This window comes from Lissotriton helveticus, chromosome 2_1, assembly GCF_964261635.1.
Source record: "Lissotriton helveticus chromosome 2_1, aLisHel1.1, whole genome shotgun sequence".
Taxonomy (NCBI): domain Eukaryota; kingdom Metazoa; phylum Chordata; class Amphibia; order Caudata; family Salamandridae; genus Lissotriton; species Lissotriton helveticus.
Window position 1 is genome coordinate 1,683,976,061 of NC_136059.1, and position 25,532 is coordinate 1,684,001,592.

The window sequence follows — 25,532 nt, forward strand, 5'->3', positions numbered from 1 at the left end:
GCAGTTTGAGATTTTTTGTGTAGTCTTCATAGCTGCCAAGGTTTCAGATTGCCATGTGTGACATTTTCATAATTTCAGTGAAATTATGAGTGACATTTCACCAACTATGAGTGACACTTTCTCGTGAGCTAAAATCATCCAATGTAGATGAGGGAAACTTCTAAATATCAGAAATTACAGCTATTTGAGCAACAAGAAACTCCAAGAAGTTCTTGAAACTGCTGCAGAGCACCAGAAATAGAAGGGCACTAACCCTAGTGCTCCCTCCTGTAACATGACTGTCCTGTAAAGGAATGGGTAAGACCTCTGGCTCCTCCTTCCTAACGATGCTGCAGTTGGGGAGCATGGTCATGCATCATCACTTCAGGGTCTCTCTCTCTCTCTCTCACACGTGGTGGGAGTCGACCCACCAAGCTTAAATAGCAGGGGCCTCATTTATGAAGGACTCGCGCCGCCGGTGCGTCACTTTTAACATGGGAAAAAGTGATGCACCGGTGGCGCAAGTCCTTCATAAATAAGGCCCCATGTGAGAGAGGCCGTGCAGGCTGAACCGAAAGCGAACCTACCTGGCTGGCCATTTGCGTTGTGCTGGTGGGGGCAGGTAGGGCCTTTCCTCCTCCATTTAAATGATCATGAGGCCGGGCTATTGCTTAGAAACTTGACCCCACGGTCTCTCTCATGTGGTGACTGAGACCGTCCATGCGCCAGGATGTGTGAGCAGAGGAGCCTGACTCAAGTCAAAACAGGAGCCAGTCATTGTGTTGCTGGGTGGGCCTGGGGAAAAACAACACTGACTATAGTACACACGTTTGCCGGCCAGTAGCAGGGCCCGGCCGGTTTGCTTCTGCCTGCAAAATCTGCAGAGAGCATGATGAGAGGACTGAGGTGCCTCTGATAATGACGCGCGAGTCGTGACGCCCCCCGACCCCCCAGGATGAGAGAGAGCCCTGGCATTTTATATACATGATTACTTGCGCCATTATAAATTAAGTACAATGTAAAAAACGACGAACTCTCAACTCGAGTAAACATTCAATTAGTTAGATTTATCTGATAGTGATTTAGCTACAGACTCAGTCACTGACACTGTCCCGTTGAATTATAATTTTGTCCATAACAGTTTAAGTAAGTTAAATTACCTAGAGTGTCATCCTCATTGTTACTAAGTGAGGCGGTGCCCAATGAAAACCTCAGATAAACCGGATGACGAGACAGAGGAGCCCTGCCTGCAGATTACTGTCTGAAATGAAAGCAGATCTTGTAGAAACCTCAGAAGGATGATGAGTAAGAGCAGCCCTGCCTGCAGATTTTACTGTAAAATAAAATAATGAAGCATCGGATGATATTGCAGTGCGTGTGCGTGCTGTGTGACTGTCACATGGTAACAACACTACTAAAGTCAGTGGCAGGCTGCCTGACCAAAGCAAGTAGTACTTACTGTGTATTTCTGTAGTCTCAGTCCAGTCTGGCAGGCACTGTCTCTCTGAGCGCCGGGTCCGATTTATGCAGCAGTGACTGGGTTGCATGGGGTCGTGGCTACAGTCTACCTGCAGGCATGCAGCGCCTGATGCCTCTCATGCCGCGCGACCGGGCCATACTGATACGGACGTCAGTGTGAAAGTATGCGTAATACTGCATGGTGATTATGTCAACATCGATCTTAGTCTTTAGTATAATATCACTTGCTTCAATCCTTCCTACCTCGTACATTTTGTTTGCTTCAGATACGCACAAGTGCCACCATTGCCTACGTAACGTTTGTTATTGGAGTGCTTGCTGTCTGCCATTTAGTGCAGTATAAGGCTCTACTTGCACGCATGCCACTTTTTCCTCCTGTAATGCACCGTTTAATATGTCTTGTATTTTGTTTGCTCGCAATTGTCACCTTAGTGTTGCCTCGTGTAATTAACGTTTGCTTTTGTGTAATATGGGTTGTCTTATCATTTTCTCCTCATGTACTACAGTCTGTTCCTATTCAATTGTGAAGCGCTACACCCCGAGCTAAAGTCGCGCTATAATTAACGCATAACATAGAAAGTAAATAATAAATAAAACCATTACCAGACACCCGGCGTCGCGTGCGCAGCATGTAGACAAGTGACTGATACTTACTTAATAGTTATGATGACTCTCGGACTCCAGTCGACAGGCAGCCCGCCCCACACCCCCCTGCAGACTGTGATGAGGAGTTTGAGGTAGCCGCGCCGGCGCCACACCATTTGCAGCACTAAGTTTCCAGGGCAACAGGAGTCGGGACAGCAGGCAGCTCCGCAGAGCAGAGAGAGATACATTGTAGCGCGCCAATGACACTAGAGAGCTGAGAGCTCAGCTGCAGTCTCGTTAACTGTTTAGACACTCTGTCGGGCAGAGCAGCACCTCTCGGAACAGCAGAGGCACAGGAGCTACTGGCGCGCCTGGCACAGGTGGCAAAAATGCGTGACATTGGCATTTCAGTGCGGTGATGCGGATCACCCACTGAAATGCGTGAGCGTCACACCTGTTGCGTGACGCTTGACAGGACTGAGTCTTGTCTGCATAATTTGGTACTGGGTGCAGGGGGCGCACGCAGGGGAATGAATGAGTGAGTTTTTGACAGTGACTCGTTTCTCGATGGCAGTCTGTGGTGGTACTGTGCTGGGCGGGAGACATCTGATGCCATTTCTGCTACACACTCGCAAGTGAGATGGCTCACGTCGGGCCAGCAGCCTGGCGGCGCCGCACACTTACACTTCTCACTGGGACTGGGCATTAGGTCATGCAGACAGGCGGTTCACTTCCGTTCCCACCAGCTGCTTCCAGGTCATCCCCGAGGAATCCGAATGTTGTTATGTAGGCGGTTTCGTCCGGCATCTAATATATATATATATATATATATATATATATATATATATATATATATATATATATATATATATATATATATATATATATATATATATATATATATTATTGTTATTTTTATTGGCATTTAGAGAGAGAACGTGATCAATATGACAACTTCGAAAACTGGGATGAGAAATTGGAGGGGGGGGTGTGAGCACGATTCATTCTAAAGTACAGACAGTACTAGCCTCAAGACCGTTCCTCTCGCACACGTGCCCCAAGCACCCCATAGCAGCCAAATGAGCCGGTTCCCTCAGCAGCACACTAAGCTGTCCCAGCCAGAGAGGCAGCAACAGTGGTGGGGGAGGGTATCAGATTTCCGGGGGGGGGAGATGGCTGTGACCTTATTTCGTGAACACAGAGGAAGGTGTTGTGGCAGAGTTCAGCTGGCTGACCTCTAGTGCATGTCACTGTGGTGAGGACATGTGTGTAACCCTGCAGCGCATGTATGTGAGAGATGATTCCCAAATATCCCTGGGGCGGGGCATGGTGTTCCAGAAATGACAGTTGTCCCTGACAATACCCCACCTCGTGCTGTCAAGTGGTTACAGCGGGGGTGGTCGTCAGCCCCAGTGGATGGCTACTTGTCTAAGAGTGGTACAAAAGGGGGTAGTGATGGACAGAGCATCTGAACCAATCAAACACTCACACCCAGTCAACAGATCTGGGTTTAATCCATCACCGTTCTTTAGCCCACTCTGCCACCCCAGTTCAGACATGGCCATATGCAAATCAGTCTGACCCTGTGCCTCATGGGAACAGTCCAGCCCGAACTGCCAAGCCATGCCTTCCCTGGACCGGAAACAAGCTTCCGAGGACCGGTTTCTGGCATTGCAGCCCGGCTTGCTTGAATCCAGTGGCAAAGTGAGCAAGGGACTCACGTCTGAGCATACCCTGCCAACTTATGGCGAAAAAAGTGGTACAAAAGGGGGTGGTGATGGACGGAGCATCTGAACCAATCAAACACACACACCCAGTCAACAGATCTGGGTTTAATCCATCACCGTTCTTTAGCCCACCACCCCCTTTTGTACTACTTGTCTAATAGGGCAGCAGGAGAAGACTGGAGAACTTGCTGATCATCCTGCAGTACAACACATATGCGGATGCCTGCGGTTTGTGCAACAAGCCAGCGAGCGTCCTGCCTGGGCGATCCTCTTCCCCGTAACGACGAGCGCATGTCTCCTTGTCTAGATAGTGGGTTTCACTGGTGGCTTCCTCAGAGAATTCATCTAATTTGCCCTGAATCTAAGCCAGCATGGCCACATAGTGGGAGCAAAAATATTCCTGTTCCAAGACCTGGATTTATCGTTCTCAAAATTCCCCACAGAGGTACTGGGAGAGATGAGTACGGTTACAGGCAATGGCGAACGCAGTGACCGCACTCCCCTGCTGTGTTCCCTTCGTGTTTGATTCAACAATAAATCCGGATGAGTGTGCACAAACTACTTCAGCACCTGCCGTCGTTGGGTGCCAGCTGCAATGCAGATAATGGCCGAACCCAAAATTTGGAGTGGCAGCCGTCGGCTCCGTATGGTAGTATGACGGTCATACTACCATACGGAGCTAACGGCTGCTGCTAGTTCTACATCAGATTCATCGCATGCTGGCCCTTATCAAGGCGGCCTACGCAGCCACACTGTACATGTGCATTTTCTCTCCCAGGACCGTACTTCACTCTATGCCCTGAAGAAGTTCATTGTATATGAACGAAACACCTTGGCTGGCAATTTTCTGTATTTGGATACTTATGAAGATAAAGGATTAATTTAGACAACTAAATCAAGACTATATGACTTGTTGACAAACTACCTTTATTATTGAGTGGTGCACCACTCCAAATGTTGGGTTCGAACTGGGAGAGTTTCTGAATTTACATTTAGAAAAAGTCATCTGGGGTATGGAAAGCATAGAACAAGCTAGGAGTAATGGGGCGCAAACATAAAGCATGGGTTGGGATATGAGGAGGGAAGTATCCTATGAGGGAGAGAGCAAGAAAACATGTACTGTGGTAAAACATAGTTCCCTTAATAAAAGCAGTGGAAGGATACCAGTTGTCCACTAAAAAGAATGGTAAAGAAGCAATACTCTAGGGGAGAAACCAATGGAAGGTGAAGGAAAGCAATCTAATAAGGAGCAAGCAAATGATATAGACCAGAGAGCCAACCAATACTAAGCAGTGGTCTAACCCAAAGTCCACTGTAAGTGTTGGTATGTTACAAAAGAGGTGTGGGGCAGCGGCCAGGGCGGCTGACTCTGGAGCATGGGCCTCCTGGTTCGATTGGCGGCAGCTCAGCCCCATGTGACTCTGGGCAATAGCTTGCTTAATCTCCCAAACCTTCCCCAAGCGCCTTGAGACCCTTAAGGGCGATTTGTTCGCACTGTACCAATACCTGGTTATTATACAAAATAGGTCTTTAACAGAAGGTAGCCAAAAGCGGTCTGTAGACGAGACCTATAAAAAAGGTTAGGGACCTTTACTAGGTTGAGGCAATAGCTGCAAACTGGAACCATGCCACGCGTGGCACCTTCAGCTGAGCTTGGCTTTTTAGACATTTCCACAGAGCATGCTCTGTTCCACCTCCCCCTAAATTACGAGTATCAGAAAGCAACGTCCTGCTGCTGTCTAAAAAGTCAGGACTGGTTGACTGTGTCACAGGCCCACTTGGCAAGGTAAGCAGGGGAATGTGCTGGAAGGACAGCGTTGATTAAACTATGCTGGAGTTTAGATCCTGCCTTACTAGCACCATTGGACTCAGTAAGCATCAAATACAGTCAAATAAAAACAACCACTAGAAATGTAAAGATTAGAGTGCAAAAGGTGTACAAATGTTTTCAAAGAGTAGTGAAGAAGCTTAACCACAAAAATAGGAATAAGGGAGCCTGGTCCCATCTCAATTCGAACTCTGGCAGTGCGCTTTGAAGGTTGCGAAAGTTCTATTTGCCAAACTGTCAATCGGGGTGGGCTGCTGCTCCCTTGTCATGTGTAGTGCAGTGTATGAAATGCCCCCCACTGGCTGCAGCTTGATAAATAACAAAGAGGAATATTCAGGGTTCCCCTGGCGCCACTGCACCTGCTGCACAAATGGAAGCTACAGCCCCTGCCCGAACAAGAAACCGGCGAGCTAAGGATGATGCTGCTGTAGCACAAGCCTCGGTTGACCTCTGGCCTGAGTTTTCGGACAGCACTCTGCGGGTTTCTTCAATTACTTGAGCCCTGACACCCCCACAATCCACTCGATACTACTGCAGTGCTGAGAAATGAATACACTCGCAGCTTGGGAATTTCCTTTGGAATTTTCTCCTGTTTTTCTTGCGCCGCCCCCTCGCCTGCTGCATGTTTTGCCCCCTCCCTCTGGAGAGGGGGCTGCATCCGTCTGCACAGAGACGCCGGCCGCAGACTGCATTCCAGGCGGCCCGGAGGGGAGACGGAGCCGGCTTCGGGCTGGGAGTCTGTCGGACAGACAGACTAGCTTGTCCCGCCACGGTCCTGCCTCGTAGCCGTCGCTGTGCCGCCCTCTAGCGCCTTCGCCGGGCACTGCAGCGCCGCTCTGGGACATGTGCTCTCACTTCCATGAAATCACCCAGAACTGAAGTTCAGCGAATTCCCTTTTTTGGGAGATTTCCTCGGCGCCCGCATTCCGGACCAAAAAAAACTTGCGTAATAGCTCAATCACTTCCTTTACTCTGCTCCCGAAACGTCATCGTATATTTATCTTTTTTTTTTAAGTTAAAAGGGTCTCTTTGTATGGACTGTGTCAGGGGCAGGGCCGCCCCCTCCCCGCATGACGTCATGCCGCTGTGAAGGAGGCAGGGAGGGGATTTTTGATTTGAGGGAAGCTGGGGAGAGGTGGCTTTATGGCGAGTGGACACTTTGTTGCTGCTGGACAAGCTACCAGAGAAAAGAAAGGAGGAAACCTAGAAGGTAAAGTTTATTGTGCCAATGTTTGTTTCGTAGGCTTAGATAACCATCTGACAGGCCATGTGATGTGTGTGTTTCCTGCAAAAAACTGTTTAACACGTAGGGAGTATGAAGGGAATCTACACTGTGCGTTGTGTTGTATACTGCTGACTAACGGGAGGAGGGTGTTAAGTCCAGCAGTGAGATGCCCCCGAGGCACTTTACAATGGCCTTTGCTGCCCACAGACCGTGCACCGCGTTGTTGCGATCTCTGACCCGGCGAGGTTGTGTCTAGCACCTTCCGACACACCCGTGTCTTCTATTGTGGTGTTATAGCGCCATGAAGTTCTGTGATGTATAAGCGCTCCCTACTATGGTCACACACAAAACCTGCGCCAATTTTTTTGTACCCAATGAGCTTGCTTAATTCGAGGCGGGATTATTAAATTTTTTAACTTGAGAGTTTACTGTGTATATTCTGTTACACGCTGTTTGCCTTACAATCTGTGCTCCTATCAGCCACATTTGAGCTTCCAGGCGCTTTCGAGGACTTTGGGTATTAAAGCTGCAGTTCAGCGACATGCAGAGACGCTGTAGAAAAACTGAAGTGCGTTTTGATAATATGACAGACGTTAGCATGCATATTTTAGACCAGGGCGTACAAGCCGCATCTGGACTAAAGCATGTGCCTTCCATTAACCCTTACTAATCCAGTCAAAGAGGGGCGGGGCAGGGGGGTTGGGGTGGAAGTCCTGGAGAGCTGAAAGCTGATGGTCTCTGAAGTCGGTAAGAATGTCCATGCTTTTGGGTACATCTGGTAAATTGCTGTATTTCCCCCCCACAATATTACTGGTGCCTAACCATCCATGCTCGGGCTTGCCGGGAGCCTCCATGTTCCCATGAATATCACGTTATTTCGGGCCGATCGAAGAGAAATTGGGACTACAACTTCCAGAATGCATTGTGTTAAATGAAAGCCAGTCCTAAAACCATGGTTTCACTCTGGCAGTTATATGGTACCAAATCTATCAAACATACCAATTGGGAAAGACATCTTTGCATGTACGTTATACTCTCTGCTGGAATTTGTGTGAAACCTGCATGTTTCAGATCTGATACCCAGCCCGGTAGATTCAGACTTTCACCTTTCGGAGGTGTTAGATAATAGTTACACGTGGTATGTACCGTGCCTCGAAATATGGTAAAAACGCAGTGTAAAACATTTTATCAGTATTACAAATAAGGGGGAAAAAACACTTACCTGCTTGCTGCATCGCGCTCCCGCTTCGCCAGGCACAGGCTCCCAGAGTGCACTGCAGCCAATCCTGACGCTGCTTTCATGCTGCTGAAAGCAGCGTCCGGATTGGCCTGGTCGCTGATGAGTTGCGCTCCGACATAGACTGGGAGCCCGTGTCTGCTCTCTCCAACCCAGCAATGCAGCTGGGGTTTGAGAGAGCTTCACTGCGCATGTGGGTTTGGACCGGCTTGAGATGGTCGGCCACTCCACACCCAGCCTGTCACCATCCCCCTAAGATTCTACTCCAAGAGAAAAATAAACCGATAATAAACATGAGTTTTTACTACTGTATTTTTGTTACTTTTTCCCGGCTGCTGGAAGGTAGGACGATTCTCCTCCGCCATAACGGAGGAGCCGCTGCTGCCTGGATTGTTTTCTGAAAAAACGGGGGTAATCCCAAGCCCATCTAATTTGACTGGGGAGCTGAGCTAAAGAAACAGAGCAAGACCCCCCCACTACTTTTTAATTGTATTATTCTTATAGAAGTCTCGTGTGTTTATGTGAAGTGTTGTGGGCCAAGCCAGAGAGGCGCCACCGTGCAGGACATTTGGGGGCTATGTAGACAGACGCACATTTCTTGTGAGGAAATAGGAAAGCATCTCTGCTTCTGTGGCTGGTTTGCTGCATCCCTAAAAGGCAACCGAGGCAGGGCATGCAGTGGCCAGTCTTCATGCTGTGCGAGAGAATTAATTCCTGTCACACTTAACTGACAGGGCTCCCATCTTCCGCAAGTGATGTCGTGGAAGCCCCAAGAGAGGGTCGCGAGAGGGAGGAGGGCATAGTAACTTCCCTACTTTTTTATAATAAGCTTTATCTAGCGACGAGTGATGTAATTTTCTTATTAGAGGTGCATTTTTATATCTGAGCATGTATACAATAGGACAACCAGGCCCATGATATACAGTCAAAGTCAAAAGGTATGTTTATTATGACCTTAGTCATTTAAACAGGTGCAAGCGAGTATCAAAAAGTTAAAACGATGAGCTCAAATCATTTAAAACATTATCCCAATAAAATCCATCACATATTAGTTAAAACTCTTACACACGCTTCATCCTTTATCAACGCCCTTAAAATTGCATTTTAGTTAACATTCCACAGTTATGAATAAAAGAGAGAAAAAAAAAACCCATGCTACTTCCTTCAGCTAGGCTAGTTTCATTGATTTAAAGTGCTTTAGAATGTACCTGTTATTCCCGATTCCTTAGCTCACTTAATGCTGCTTTTATATATTTCCCAAGAGCAATCGCAATGTCGATAGTGGGTATTTCAGTTAACAGGTTGGCTGCCTGCGCTCTAGAGCTTATATCATATTTTAGGAACACGGGACGTAACCACAGTTTCCGCTGTTCCAGTAAAAACAGACAATCAAGTAGGATGTGTACCAGGTCTCCTTTGCACCCCAGATTACATTTACAACATCCATTTTTATCTAACAATTTATTTTTCAGATCTTTATTTGTTAACAATGGGTTTAGACCAACCCTCAGCCTTAAGATCTCCTGCCTAAGTCCGCGGTTGGGTAGGATGTCTAGGTAGGGGAACCAGTTTTCATTTAGCCATGCGCCCATCATATATGTTATTGATTTCTTTTTCGCTAGATATTCCATATCGGACAATCCCGATATTTCCTTCCCCTTTGATTTCAACTCACTCCTAGTACAAAGGAGTTGATGAGTTTCCTGGTTTACCTCTACCTTTAGTTTTTTACAGATTTGCGTAACTCTTTCCCTGCACATTTTTGCCCATTTTAGGTTACTCGTTTGGATTTCCTTCTTGCACCATTGTGCTACTTTTTGTCCCTCGGGGTCTTCCAGACGTTTCCAAAGTCTAAGTATTGCCATTTGAGTTAATGTCTCCCAGGACTTTGTGCCTATTTCCCTTCTTATGGCTTGCACCATCGCAGATTGTGGGAGAGAGAGAGGAGTCCTTTGAGGCATTTACCCTCTACCAAGTCCCAGGCTCCTTTACCGCTCAAATAAAGGATTTCTGCCCCATACAGCACTTGGGGGGGTATCATTGCCTCAAAGGCCCTTAGCATTGGTCTGTGCGACATCTCACCGTAATCCCTGTTGAACATTTTTAGACCACATATCGATGTGTGTGCTTTGGCTTTTTGTGTATCCCAATGCATATCCCATTTTAGGCTTTTGTCGAACCAAATACCTAGGTAGCGATACTCATTCACCGTCTCCAGTTTGAGCTCCCCTAGGTACCAATTGAATCTGGTTAATTTTTTCCCAAAGCAAAGTACTTTAGTTTTATCCAGGTTGACAATAAGAAATTTATTAGCACAGTATGCGTTGAAGGCATTGAGCTTACGCTGGAGGCCTATTTCTGTCTGATCTACAATAACAAGGTCGTCTGCATATAGTAGGCAGGCCACCTTGTTTCCGTTCATTCTGGGACTTGCACTACCCTCGACCTCTAGATGGGCCGGGAGGTCTGACAGGAATAAGGAGAATAACTGCGGCGCTAACACACACCCCTGTCTTAGGCCGTTTCTGATGGGTATTTTTTGCGTTAAGGAGCCCTCCGTATCCTTGATGACTTGCGCCCAGTTCTCATTATGTAGTTCCTTTATTATTGTCAGGAGGTCACTCGGGATGTTTACTTTAAGTAATGCTTCCCATAGGCACGCGCGATCAACCGAGTCAAATGCGGCTCGGAAGTCGACGAAACAACAGCACAACTTGCCATTTTGTTCCGTTGACTTCTTCGCCAATGCCCACAGTGCAAACCCATGGTCTATAGTCGAGTGCCCTTCCCTGAAACCTCCTTGCTCTGTAGGGACAATCTGGCGCTCTTTTACCCATATGTTGAGTTGCTTCAATACAATTTTAGAGAAAACTTTCTCTCCTATATCAAGGAGGTTAATCAGGCGGTAGTTTTGAGGTGCCTCCATGCTACCTTTCTTATGGATGGGCCTAATTATAGCACCCTTCCAGTTGGCTGGCATTTTGCCTTCTGTTAGTATTGTACCAAACAACTGAGCAAAGAATCTTGCCCACCAGTTTATGTCTGACTTTAAAATTATTGCTAGGAGGTTGTCCGGACCTGCTGCTCTGGATAAATTCAGCTCTCTTATTGTATCTTCTACTTGTTTTACGCTAAATTTAGCTTTTAGGTCTGCTGATATTTCCTGCCATTAATTTGTCACTACCTGGTTTGTGGTGGCTCTTGCCCCATACAATTCCCTAATATACTTTTCCCATTCGGCCTCACTAACTACACATTTTAGTTCCCCTTCTGGGGGGCTAAATGCTGCCTTTACCAATTTCCAAAATTGTCTTAGGTTTTTATCCTCAATCGCTTCCAGCAGGTTTGACCAGCATTTCTCTTTAAATGCCCTTTTAGCGTCATTTACCATCTTTTTATACTCTCTTTTTAAACGGGTTACCTGATCCTGTCTCTCCTGGCTGAAGTTCTTTTTTTGTTTTCTTTGTGCTGCCCGGATCTCTCGTTTTTTGGATTGACACTCTACTGAAAACCATTTTACTCTACTGGGTGGTTTACGACTTGTATTATTGACCCTTTTCAGTTCAATTCTTAAACAACAGACAACTTCCTCTAGTTTACCTATGAACCAGTTCAAGGTTTTGTTCTCAAGATTTTCCGGCTTTATTTTAATTTGCATAGCTAGCAGTTTTGCCTGATATTCCTCCGTGAGTCGTGTCGTCACACGTCTAGGGTACTCCACCTCCTGGGTGATCACTTTATCTCTGGGTGAGCTTCTTCCCCCTTGTATTTTTAGATATAGAAGGATGTGGTCGCTAATCTCTTTTTGTTCCAACCTAAATTCCCGTACTTGGGGGAAGTTCCAGGCATGTAAAAACATATAATCAATTGGGCAGTTCTGAGAGCCTACTTTAAAAGTTTTCCCTGCTGGGCAGTCGTTCTTCATTCTTCCATTCAGGCATTGGAATGATATACAGGAACATTACGAACCCCACGTATACATTATTTACATCACATTCTGTTAGATTGTTTTGTTATGTTGTATATATTCCCCGGCTGTCAGCTCATACTGATGAAGTGCAAGGCCTGTCCACAGTAAAAAAAAAACTTGGCATTTTGGCACGACGGACACTGTGATGACTTTATTGGAACAACACGTTGTAGAGAATTGAATCAAGAGACTCAGAAGCAGGTCATCTGACCATTCAATCAACATGCGAGTCCGGTTGTGCCGCTCATTTAATTCATTGCAACACCCTTAGTAATCCAAACACTGTTTTCGGCAATCAAAGATCCTTACTAAATTTGCAGGTCGGTTTTACCCTAAAACAGACCGTCATGAGCAGTAGAGACACCCTCTTCACAGTCTGCTGTCATGTATCTACTTCCTATAGACAGAGCTGTCTATACGAAGCGGTCAGAAGACTTGGTCCTGAGGAAACCCTTAAATTCTCCCAAGGTCGAAACGTCGACACACCCCTCCTTGGTTTTCAGATGAATTCATAGCAGTAGGGACGATGGAGTATCTCACAGCTCCTTAAGAGTTATACCAGTGAATATTGTTCAAAACCAGGGGAGTTGAACAGTGTCTTAATGTAGATGTGTTTTAAACCTTTGTTCACGTTTTTGCACTGCGTCATCTACACATAGTTCACTTACCCACATATTACTTCATATGAATTGTTAATACATGAACAGGACCGAAAACCATTAGCCTCCTATTTTTGTGCCCTCCTGTCTTCATTGAGTCTCAACATATATGGTATTTTCTTTAAGTGGTATTAGTTGTTGGATTCCTTCGAGTAGTAGAGGTTTCTAGTGCTTGAAGGGGTCCCAATGGGACTGACATGTATGCTTTATATATTGACCCTGGTCCCCGTGGGCATATAGGGTTGTCCTTGTCTTATGTTATTCAAAAAAGAAACTTAGTTGGACCCCATGATCCAGTCTTGCTTGCTCTGAAGGAATGGATGACTTGCTATGAGGTTCTAGGTATACTGCCAGAAACACTTCTTACTGCATTTTTTTGATGTGTATATATAGTAATTGACTATTTAAGCCCCGCTCTCCTTTTATTGGGATAGCGTTCCTGCATACACGGGAACCACCCACTGCACCTGCTTCCATCTCCTGCCCTTCCAGGCATATCACAAATGACTCCTACTGGCCCTTCATTATTGGTGCATCCTGTCCCAAAGAACTATTGTAATCCAACAAAGCTCTCCATTCACAGGGGTAGCGTTCTCTCAGGACGGTCTTTTATTGGTATGTTCCAATGAGGCCTCTGAGATCAGCTGGACGATGTAAAGTGGTAGCTCCTAAGTGCAGGAAAGCCAGGTGGAGTGATCGGATCACCGCCGTGGTGGCCACCAGGCTGATGAACTCCCTCCCGGAACACATCAGTAGTTCAAATTTGTTCTTGATTTTTCGTAAGCAGGTGAATACGTGGTTATTTGCGAAGTAGTCTTCCCTCAGATTTGTTTGATAGTTGAGGTTTGCCCTGCTTGGCTCAGCACCTTTCTTACAACTTCTGCCGTATTAGCACTTTTTATACCGTCGTCTGGATTAACACACTCTAGAAATGCTACAATTACAATCCCTACTGTTGACGTCCATCTGAAATTACTGGAGCTGGTAAAAATCTTGGCGTCTGGTTTGACGAAAATTTGAACTTTATAACGCATGTGAAGAAACTATCCGGAACCTGCTTTGGCTTGCTTAAGAGTCTGAGGAAGCTTCTCCCTTTCTTGTCTAGCATTTCCAGAGAGACAGTGGTCTGTGCGTTAATTCTATCTCGTCTGGACTACGCCAATGCCCTTTTGGTCGGTGGTCTGGGGTCCCTGGTAAAAAAATTGCAAGTTGTCCAAAATTCTGCAGTTAGACTTCTCGTGGGACTGTCTCCCAGGGACAGTGTTGGGCCACATCTGCCCGCCCTGCACTGGCTTCCAGTGGAATCACACTTGAAATTTAAAATGCTGACCATAGCGCTTCGGGCCCTGTATGGCACAGGACTCATTTACCTGCAGACAGCTTCGGTCCTCTGCTCTACTGCTGATGCAGACCCCGAAGTTTAAACGCCAGCGTCTGGGAGGAAATTCCTTTGTGCGCAGGGCTGGTCTGGCCTGGAACCTGTTGCCTTTAGCCTTAAGGAGTATTCAAGATCCACTGTTGTTTAGGAAGAAACTTCAAACTCTGCTTTTTTAATCAGTTGTGCGGGCATTTCTCTATTTTGGAAGCTAGCGCCGGGACACTCCCAAGTAGCCGTGCGCTCTACAATTTAAATATAACATAACATATAATTCTACTACCCTTTGTATCGGTCCTCTACAGTCCAATGAGCATGAGCTGGGCTTAGTTTCATGGCACTGCTTATACACCTAGCACTGTGCTTTAAGTGGGTTTGCCTTCTGCATGTGAAGATGTTCTTTCTTCTCTACTCTGAACACAACTGTTTTTTGCCTCCCTTATTCTTCCTCTGGGTTTGAGGATGGTGCTTCTTGCTCTCCTGTGCTGCTGAGGGACTGCCAGTCCCAGTGAGATTTTGAAGTCTGTGTGCTGGTGTGTATTTGATGGGCTACTCGCATATTCACTCTCCTTCAGTATACTCACACAAGCAGTGCAGGCTTAGCTCTTATCCATATTGTGCTATGGGACATCTTTTGGGTGGGGAGGGGGGTCCTAGAGCACTTCCGGTGCCAAGTTCACATTTAAATTATTTTAAAATGTGTTCCGTTTTAACTGTTGATTTATCACGGGTCATTGAATATAGCACTTCATTACCATCCTCTGGTAACAGGTTTTTGGAATCTGGGCTCCCCTAACCGTACTCGTAGACCGGAGGGGCCTGTGACATTGTATAGGATTGTGCTTCATGATGGCAGAGGTGATTCATCTGCTCATGGCTGGGCTTTTAGCTCATGATCCCAAATTCACAGAGGAGTTTACAAACCACAACGAAGGGCCTGACTTGACCATGATCATACAATTCAGTCAAACGAAAAGCTGGGTTTGAATACAAATCTCCTGCTTCTACTGCTCACCACTGAACTCTGGGGCAAAATTTCCTGTGAAATCAATTCAGTTCAATTAAAAAAACTTTATTGCGGTCATTCGACCATAAAAGTGCAGGTGCAATAAAGTGACGATACATAAAAGCAACCTCCAGTACAAAGACTCAAAGCACTAAAGTCCTATATTACAGTTCCAGGCTATTATTCCACACCCCAATAAATACGCAAAACACTTAACACATACAAAATGCCCTATTAATAAAATATAAAATTATTGGGAAGAGATAAAGCTGATACATTTCATATTAGTAAAACACTAAAAGAGCACTCTATAAAAACACAGATAAAAAGATTAGTTTAAAAAATGGAGCAAGCCCGATAAAAAAGATTTTTTGTCAGCTCAGTCCTATTGGTTTTCAAGAGTGACTTGCGCACACACCACATGGAGAGTAGGAAACGTGACCAGGGGCGTAACGCAGGCCCCGCTTCCCCTGCTGTGGGGTGGAGAGGGGGCCCGAGCTGTAAGAGGCCCCCTCAGCACAGTACTTAGGCCTGAGCACTTATTAGGATTAAATCGGGAGCGGAGGCCCCTCCATGTACATTGCAGGGGGGCCCCTTCAAACCTTCGTTATGCCACTGAACGTGACACTGCAAATACAATTGGGGATAGTGTATTGTATTTCAGCAACCTAAATGCCTCTGCACAGTATTAGGTCCCCAGATTTCTAAATAATTGGGTCAGCCAACGGCGTCTGAATTTTCTGTAGCCAGGGCAGAAAACGAATACATGCACCTCTGACTCCTCTGCATTGCTACAGGCCGTACAACCTAGAGAAAATGTACCTGCCCCTTTGTTGGAGAGAACGCGCTGCGGGAGAACCCAGTGCCTAAATTGAATATACAGTTTCCTCGCTAGCGCATGTAGTATCTCATCCAGGGCAGGCTCTAGGATGTACTGATCTTTTATTCTCAAAAACGCAACTGTTAATGATCCTGTAGCTGATCACCCCTGTACACAGGCGAAGAGGGGGTCTGGGCGGGGCGGAGCGCTGAGGCCAGTGAAGAGGGGGTCAGGGTGTTTGGAAGTGGAACAGAGCTGGAGGCCGCCAAATCACTGCCAGGGTCCGCCTCGTAAATATGTATCCATCCTCAGAGGATTATTATATTAAGGATATATTTATTGGCGTGGTGGCCCCTGGGGTTTGGTGGCCCTGTGCAGGTGCACAACTTGCACATGCTTAAGGCCGCCCCTGCTGACCGGGACCTGATTGGTGCTGAATGTGAGGATTGTAATGGGCACTTTGCCAGGTCTGCCTTCTTGTCCACACATAATTGAATTTAAGTATCAACTTTTTTCAAACGGATATCTCTAATACTTCTGCCTACATCGGGCTGGCGGAGGCAGGTTTCTCAGAATCCATATCTGCACCCTGCCCCTATGAAGGGAAAGATTTCTTCTGTCAAGGGCAATGCTTGTGACCAAGAAAGCGCAGTCCCCCCTCGTGCTAAGCCTCGTGCCTCAATAGTGGCTTTGTCCTGCGGGTCTTCACCAGGCCTCAGCAGGTCTTCGGGGCCATGAGAGCCTGGCTTGGGTGAGCGCGAGCTCTTCCATCAACACGTGTCTCCTCTCTATGGCCTAAGTAAATTAAATTTGCAAGGCAGCGGGTCACCACATACCTTTGATGGCTCAGGGACCCTGCTGGAATTGAGATAAATGGATTATGAAGAGGGAAGTTGTGTAGCACACACATTGTCCGACTCTGCTTGGTGGACCTACTCAATCCCGCCATTGTTGCCCTGCACGCTTTGGGATGGTGAGGCTCTCTTCATGTTGGCGCTGTTGTGATCAAGGGCTGTTACTAGTCACCACACTAGTCCCTCAACCCTTTCCAAGGGATTTTCTTCTGTTAGATTGTGATCAATAGTGAATACAAATTCAAATTCAAAAGAACTTTATTCGGTTTTCATGATGAAAGCCATAAAAGTACAAATATGCACAATAAAAAGGAATAAAAGTTATTAATAACATTAAATTCATGATATATTAAAAGTTAGTCTCTCATAGAGAACACTGTACTGACTCTGAAGTCCGTGTTTAATGCAGCCGTATGATTTTCATAGGTTCGTGCGATGCCCGAGGCACAGTTTTAAATAGTGTGCGACAGATTTCGTCGCTAGGGTGTTTTCCAGAAACTGCAGCGCCAGGTACGCTGGGCGGCATCTACGGATCTTCATGACTTTTAGAATTGGTATGATCCACCTTTTGCGATGTGGCATGTAAAAATTGCAAAAGAAGAGAACGTGGATCGTAGACTGAGATGAAATAGCGTCACAGGGGCACGGTGTCATATTGGTTGTCCAAATATTCTGTGACGGAAATGAAACCATAATGTGAAAAAGATTAAACCTGAAGCGGGTGAGAAGGAACTTTTCAAATTGCGTCAGGTCGTACTGCAGATACGGTTGAACAGATAGAGTCAATTGTATCATAAGGCAGTGTTGAACTGATGGCTTTCCTATTTCGGACATCAATCGCAGTTGAGTTAAATGAGACAGGCATAGCTTTTTTAAGTCTTTCTTTGCTATGTCTGTTACTGACTGTGGTTCTTCGAAGAACCTCGAGAGACCGATATCCGCAAGGAAGGATTTTACATAGCTTAGCCACTTTATCTTATTCATACAGTCTAATTTCATACAGTCCTCGATGATTGCTCTTGTGAGATGACATTCATCTGTTGCCCATATTCTGCGCCACAGCATGATCGGTTGAATCTTGATGAGATCTGAAACATGATCCAGTCCAAGTTCTAAGTGGCAGCCGAAAGTAGTTGTGGTTTTAGGGACTGCTAGTAAAAATTTTAGAAAGAGATTTTCAACTTTCTGTATTTGTTCAGCGTTAGCTGTTCCCCAGACTCCTGCACCAAAAATGGCCGTGCTGATGCATTTTGCGTTGTAAATTTTTAACATCTCTGATATGGGTCTTTTTCCTAGACGGAGGGAGAACGCTTTTAAAGCACCAATTGTTCTTGTGAGAGACAGCTTACGCGACGTGATTGCTTGTTTCCAGTTAAACTCTTCGTCAATGGTGATGCCGAGGTATGAGTAAGTTTTAGTTCTTTCAAGAGGGATTTTATCCACAAATATTGGCTTTACTCTTCTCCTTTTGGTACCAGCGTGCATCACGAAGGTTTTTTTTATATTGACTTTTAGGGTGAGACTTGCCATGAAAGCGCAATAGTTATTTAGTGCTTTTTGTAACTGGATCGGGGTTCGTGCGAGGATCACCGCATCGTCAGCATATAACAATGCTGGGATCGGTCGCCGACCCACTTCTGGCAGATCTTTCACGCCCTGTAGCATAGCAACTTCGAGTCCATTAGTATAGAGCGTAAATAGGAAGGGGGCCAGTACACACCCTTGCCTGACCCCCTTCTGTATTGGGAAGCTGTCTGTGAGTTGGCCCTCCAATCCATATCGAACCTTTCCCGTGGCTCCAGAGTATAACTCACGCAGGAAATCTATGATTGCAGGCTCGATCCCCATTTGCAACATTATTGCCCAAAGTCTTGAATGCTCTACACAGTCAAACGCTGCAATAGTGAATACAAATTGTAATTGTGAAGTACTCGCATTTTTACTTTATAATTTGATGTTGCGGAGAGAGCTCTACAACTTTTTTCCAGTTTAACAAACGTTATTGTCTTTTATGACCAAGTTGTGCTCTAGGTTTTGACGCATTTGAAAATTGTTTTAACAGGTTGACTTCCTTGCAGTTTTTTAGGTCGAGGACCTAAAGGCTGCGCTTGCGCAGTCTGGGGAGGAGATTTAATGATTCTTAGTAGGGCTTTAGAACCCGCCTCCCTGGCCCGTCTCTCCCCCATTGGCTGGCTTCCTAAACTGAGGCCAGCCATTGGAGGAGAGATGCATCACTCCAATTTAGCCCCGTCTTTTTCGGATTTGGGGGCGTAAGTTTTGCTGTTCTTTAGACAGTGACGTTGCCTGTCACTCAGAACCTCAAAATCACGCCCCCATTCCGAAAAAGACGGAAGCTAGCGGCCGCCATTTTTTTGGGTCCCTAAGATGAGCTGCAGGACTCCCTTCATCCTCGCCTGTGCTGCCGGGCTCTTTTCTGCCTTGTACCAATATCTTATTCACTGTCGGCGGGAGCCAGCTAGGCAGGATCCCCTCAGGAGACAGCCCTAGGCCCCCCCGCCACCTTGCCTGCAGGGCCCCGGGAGGTATCCAGAGTCCCCATAGGATCAGGGCAGCGAGATCAGCGCAGCGGCGATGTCCGCCCGTAAGCCTCCGACAGTTTGCTAAGCCGCCTCACCTCTCGACACCGAAAGGGCCGTCAGCATCAGGTCTGCAGTGATGGAGCTCGGGGGCTCAGTCAGGCACCGTAGCTATCGACCAGGCCGCAGTCCCTGCCTTCCCCGATCCGTGGTGGGTCCGCGTTGTGGAGGCCTCCGGTTGCAATCGGGCAGAGCGACAGCGTGCATGCAGCCCTCCGATGCCGTTCTCGAAGTCCCCAGTTCCTGTGCTGCTCCAGCGTGGCCCTCAGTGAGCCACTACCCTCCTCCAGGGGGGCTCCGCAGGATACCGACACTGTCCACTCACACCAGGGCCCAGAAGCCAGGCCCCGATCTCCAAGATGGCGACCACGACCCGGCAGGGCAGCGTGCTCATCCGCTGGGTCCGATCTCGTCACCCCCCCGCCGGTTCCGGGGGTCAGCATGGCTCAGCTCGCCACCCAGGTACTTCCGCCATATGGGCTCCTCTCTCGGATGGACACTGCGGAGGAAGCGCTGTCCTGGGTGCTGGGAAGAGCAGCCTGAGCCCCGCTCTGTCCCGGTCAGCCGCCCAGCCCCACCGCCCTCTGGGCTGCAGCCAGGCTCTACACCTGGGACATGGTGGTTTTCATGGGGAGAAACCTGTCGTCGCTCCTGTCCCTCTTCAAAAAGAGTGAGTACCACTCTGGTTCCGGGCAGTGTAGGCAGCTGCCCTGTCTCTGTGGCCCAGGGACCGGGCCGAGGGGAGCCCAGATCCCGGTCTTATTGTGATGTGCTGTTTGCATTTCCTTATCAATAAAGTTTTACATAGCGCCTCCGTGGCTTCGAAGCTCTGGGGAGGGTGGAATGAAAGGACGGGGTTAAACACAGAATGAGTAGAGTCGGAGAGATCGGGGGTGATCTAAACTTATGGGCGAGGAGGGCAAATGCATTTATGCGCTGCGAGTCTTCAGTGAGTGGGTGAGAGAGGCAGTGGGGTGGGGTATACAGAGGTGATGAGTGGGAGAGGTAAATGTGGGAGGGCGCAGGACAAGGGGACTTGGGGTTTCGGACCACAGCTGGTGTCTGTGTGAAGGTGGTGAGTGAGAGGACTCCTCACGGGGGGCAGTATAGCAAGCATTTCCCAGGTTTATTGGGCCCTGGTGCCACTGCACCCGCTGCACCAAATGCTAGCTACGCTCTTGGAGCCGAGGGACATTCCATTCCTTCTTTGGGGGTGTCGAGTGCAGCAGGGACGTTAAAGGAGGCATCTCTGTAACAACACCAGAGGATACATTTACTTGCATAATCTGCCCATACATTTTAGGGCACGGCATCATCAAATAAAGTCAGACGCCGCGGCAGCGCGAGGAGGGGCTCTTTAATAGCACCGAGCGGGCCCCCGTGAAGGTGCCAGCTGTAAAGGGCTCGGGCTGCGCCAGACTGGCGCCCGCTTGCGGGGTCGCACCCCCTGCCAGGACTGTCAGCGGCCAGAAGCCGTCGCTCAGCCGCGAGGCGCCGGGCGCACCTGGGCGGGCGCTTCTCAGGTGCTGAAGAGGTGTGAAGGGGCCATCAGCGCGCCTCCTCGGCCAGCGGGGCGGCGGGGATAATGGGCGACCCCAGGCCAGCTGAACCGGGTTCACCCGTGCCCCCCCCCCGGCGAGAGCTGGGGGTGGGCGGGAAACTGACATACCCCCCTTTTATCGACTCTTAGAAGAGGCCTCCGTCATTCGTCCTCGTGTCTGCTTCGCTGTCAGGGCCCCAGGGCCCCTCATCCTCCCCGAAAATAAAAAAACTGAGTTTGGGGAAAATGTGTGCTATGAACGATTCACAAGCGCGCAGTGATGTCGAGGCTGGAGAGGGGCGAAGAGATCCGTGGGTCCAGGAGAGCTGCTGGGGCTGTGGAGAGAACATAGGGCCAAGAAGACATGCTGGGGTGTGGGCGAATAAGGGGCTGAGGAGAAAAGGGAGGGTAAGGAGGAGGCAGTTGCATTCGGGGTGATGGTGAGTCTGTGGAGAGATGCTGAGGATGTGAGTGATGGTGGGACTGTGGAGAGATGCTGAGGATGTGAGTGATGGTGGGACTGTGGAGAGATGCTGAGGATGTGAGTGATGGTGGGTCTGTGGAGAGATGCTGGGGCTGTGAAGAGATGCTGGGGCTGTGAAGAGATGCTGGGGCTGTGAAGGGATGCTGGGGCTGTGAAGAGATGCTGGGGCTGTGAAGGGAGGCTGGAGGCGGTGAAGGGATGCTGGGGCGGTGAAGGGATGCTGGGGCGGTGAAGGGATGCAGGCCGTCCAGCCCCACCACCCTCTGGGCTGCAGCCAGGCTCTACACCTGGGACATGGTGGTTTTCATGGGGAGAAACCTGTCGTCGCTTCTGTCCCTCTTCAAGAAGAGTGAGTACCACTCTGGTTCCGGGCAGTGTAGGCAGCTGCCCTGTCTCTGTGGCCCAGGGACCGGGCCGAGGGGAGCCCAGATCCCGGTCTTATTGTGATGTGCTGTTTGCATTTCCTTATCAATAAAGTTTTACATAGCGCCTCCGTGGCTTCGAAGGTCTGGGGAGGGTGGAATGAAAGGACGGGGTTAAACACAGAATGAGTAGAGTCGGAGAGATCGGGGGTGATCTAAACTTATGGGCGAGGAGGGCAAATGCATTTATGCGCTGCGAGTCTTCAGTGAGTGGGTGAGAGAGGCAGTGGGGTGGGGTATACAGAGGTGATGAGTGGGAGAGGTAAATGTGGGAGGGCGCAGGACAAGGGGACTTGGGGTTTCCGACCACAGCTGGTGTCTGTGTGAAGGTGGTGAATGAGAGGACTCCTCACGGGGGGGCAGTATAGCGAGGGACTCGGGAGACGTTTGGTTTGGAAGTCGCTGTGCAGAGCGCAGGAGATGGACACAGCACCTCTTAGCTCCATCTCATTAACGCTTCTGTTAATGCGGTTACTTGCAGGGTCGGGCCCAGGACTGCAGCGAGGTGGAGGAGGGGAGACCTGGAGCTGCCGGGAACCTCTGGGCTTGTGTGAGGGCAGAGGTCGCGGGGGAGGGGGGGCTCCGCAGGATACAGACACTGTCCACTCACACCAGGGCCCAGAAGGCCCCGATCTCCAAGATAGCGACCACGACCCGGCAGGGCAGCGCGCTTATCCGCTGGGTCCGCTCGTCACCCCCCGCCGGTTCCGGGGGTCAGCATGGCTCAGCTCCGCCACCCAGGTACTTCCGCCATATGGGGAGCCGAGTCGTGGGCCCCCCGCTGCTATCGAGCTGCTTAAGATCGCTAAAGATGCTGGCGGCGGCCCAGGGCTCCCACAACGTGCGTCCTACTGCATTGTCAGTCAGGCCACGCCTCAAAATACTTTTTAAAATTGTGCCTAAGTGTATTATTCTCTTTAATTTTCTACTGTTTTATAGGCTTTGAGCAAAGCCCTTTTGGCGCTTCGTGCAGAAATGACTGCTCACGCTGAACAACCTATCTCACTCTCTCACTTTCACTACCTCACTCTCTCTCCATCACTACCTACCTCACTCACTCTCTCTAACTAACTCACTCTTTCACTCTCACTACCTCACTCTCTCAACATCACTACTCCACTAAATCTATCTCACTAACTCACAACTCACTCTATCAAAGCCTCAATACCTCACTCACTCACTACCTCAATCTCTATCTCACTACCTCACAACTTCACTCTCTCTCTCTAACTCAATACCTCACTCTCTCTATATCTCACTACCCCACACTCTCTTTCTATCTCACTAATTCACTTTCAATATCTCTCTTACTACCTCACTCTCTCTCCAGCTCACTACCTCACAACCTCACTCTCTATTTCTATTTCACTACCTCTAACAACACTATCCCTCACAAACTCACTCTTGGACTACCTCACTCTCTCTCTCTCACTACCCCACTCTCTATCTACCTCACTCTCTCTCTCATTACCTCACTCTCTCTACCTCACTACTCCACTCTATCAATCTCACTACCTCACTATCTCACAACTTCTCTCTCTCAAAACGTAACTACTTCACTCTCTCACTACCCCACTCTATATCTCACTACCTCACTCTCTCTCTTTCTATCTCACTAACTCACTTTCACTCTCTCACTACCTAACCTCACTCTCTGTTTCTATCCCACTACCTCAAAACATCCCTCTCCCTTACTAACTCACTCTTTCACTACCTCACTCTCTCACTACCTCACTCACTATCTACCTCACTCTCTCTCTCACTACCTCACTCTATCTCTATTTCACTACCTCACTCTCTCTCTCTGTCACTACCTCACTCTATCTCTATTTCACTACCTCACTCGCTCTGCTAATGCAATAGGTCTCGCATATGCAAGCAAATAAGCTATTGCCAATACAAATGACAATGCCATTTATTAAGGGATACAGAAAAAAAAATGAGCAATGCCAATAGCTCTACCTATAATATTGCCGAGACCATTGCATTGTAAATGCTTGTTTGTCCCTTACAGGCAGGGCTACTGAAAGTATGGGGTTCTTCAGCCGCAGCTTTCTTTCACTTAATTATGCATTTGTCATATACTCCATTATCTGCTGCATAATTTGCAAATTTGAACAAAAACGTTTCCAGCTCAGATGAATGAAAAATTACTAACAACGTGGCAACATGCATTCACACGCAAAGGAAGGTCCTTCGTAAAGATGAACTGGTCATGTTTCGGTTGCTTACTTCTGTATTTGGTTTTAAAACTATTACTGGGGAGAGATATTTGCACAGACAGCGTTGCCATGTGTAAACATTACAAAATAATGAAGTAATACTATCCAAAAAATGTACCACATTATTCCATATAATTTGACTTTTCTTGGTGCTTAATTTAGTCAACCCTACTGCATAATGTGGTGCTTCCACTGCTGCATAATTCCGGTGGCCCCGTATACATGCATTAAAAAACCTAACCGCGGCTTGTGTTGCATCTGCAGCACCAGATAACGCTTAGGCCAGGGTTGTTGAGCAGTAAGTGAATTGTGTGCATCATCTGCACTTGTACCAGTGAGAAAGAGGGAGCTTTGACTTTGCTCTCAAATGTTGCTTGTGTTAGCTTTTCTTGTGACAATATCAGTTGCTTGACTCAAAATGAAGGTGGGAGTTGATGGGGAAGCTGCCGACCTCGTTTGGTTAAGGAGGGGGGGTCCCTGAAATTTCATTGGGCTGGAAGTCTCAGTGTTATGCATAGTAGGCCTGGGAATAAGCTGGGCGTCACTAATGGGTGGGATCTGGCGCTCGTGCGTGACGTCCCTGTGACGGAGCTGCGTCCTGGATAAGATCTGCGTCATGGCGTTTTTTGTCCATTTTAAGAGGAGCGTGGCTGCCCCAGGCTGCGTGAAACGGTTTCATGGGCGTTAGCTGACCACAAAACGAGTTGCGGGTGGTTAAGTAGGTTAAATTACAACTAAAACATTCCGCAGATTTTGAACTTCCTTTTCAGTTCTATCCACGTTGATTTGATCTATTGAAAACAAAATGACGATGGATTCTAGGAAGTCTGGCACACTCATTCCATGATTCAGATCCAATCTCGCGGTCTCTGTGAGGTCACTTTCCCAGGGCCACACATAGTTCATCTTTCCATTCTTTGCTTAATTTCTACCTTTTTATTGCACATGAACATGTCATGCACCTATTTTAATAATGATTCAACAATAAAAAAGCGGGTTTGGTACATTCATACTTAAACGGAAAGTACGGGTACAACGTGACCAGCGAACAGCGTGTGGATAATTAAAAAGAAAAACGTTAAGAACTAGTTTTAATAGAACCGTGCACGTGCTTCCTAGCAGGCAGATGTACTTAAACAGATACAGAAACCCTTTTAGCTTTAATAAACGTCACAACAAATATTGATGCCAAAGAGGTTTTTTTTTTATTTTTGTAATCGTAAAATTCATCTCTAAGATACAAGGATGGCAAAAAAGGAGCGAGAATGGAAAGGAAAAAACATTGCTAAAGTTAAATATAGCGACGTGAAGTGCACTTCTTTTTAGGTGGATGTGATCAGGAAAAAAGGTGGTCACTCCCAAGTGCAGGTTAGCCAGTGGCTGAAGTGGGTCGACCCTTTACCTCCTGCTGCATGCCATCCATGGTGGGTGCCAGCAAAATAACAGCTGGGAGCAGATCAAGTGGAGGGGGAAGCTGGCCCACAGTCCCAATATGTCTGTACGTGTCTTTTATTCACGAGTTT

General features: G+C 47.7%; 1 protein-coding gene across 6 annotated transcripts in view; it reads left to right on the plus strand.

Annotated features, from left to right (window-relative positions):
• Positions 1 to 25,532, plus strand: part of PALM2AKAP2 (PALM2 and AKAP2 fusion) — a 980,740-nt gene that overhangs the window by 899,890 nt on the left and 55,318 nt on the right. Inside the window, exon 1 of one of the 6 annotated variants that reach the window (XM_078676633.1) lies at positions 6,421 to 6,808. The exons of the other annotated variants lie outside the window; for them this stretch is intronic. The gene's annotated coding sequence lies outside the window, so the exon portion shown is untranslated. Of the gene's footprint in view, positions 1 to 6,420; positions 6,809 to 25,532 lie in introns of those variants that run through there. 6 annotated transcript variants of the gene reach the window in all.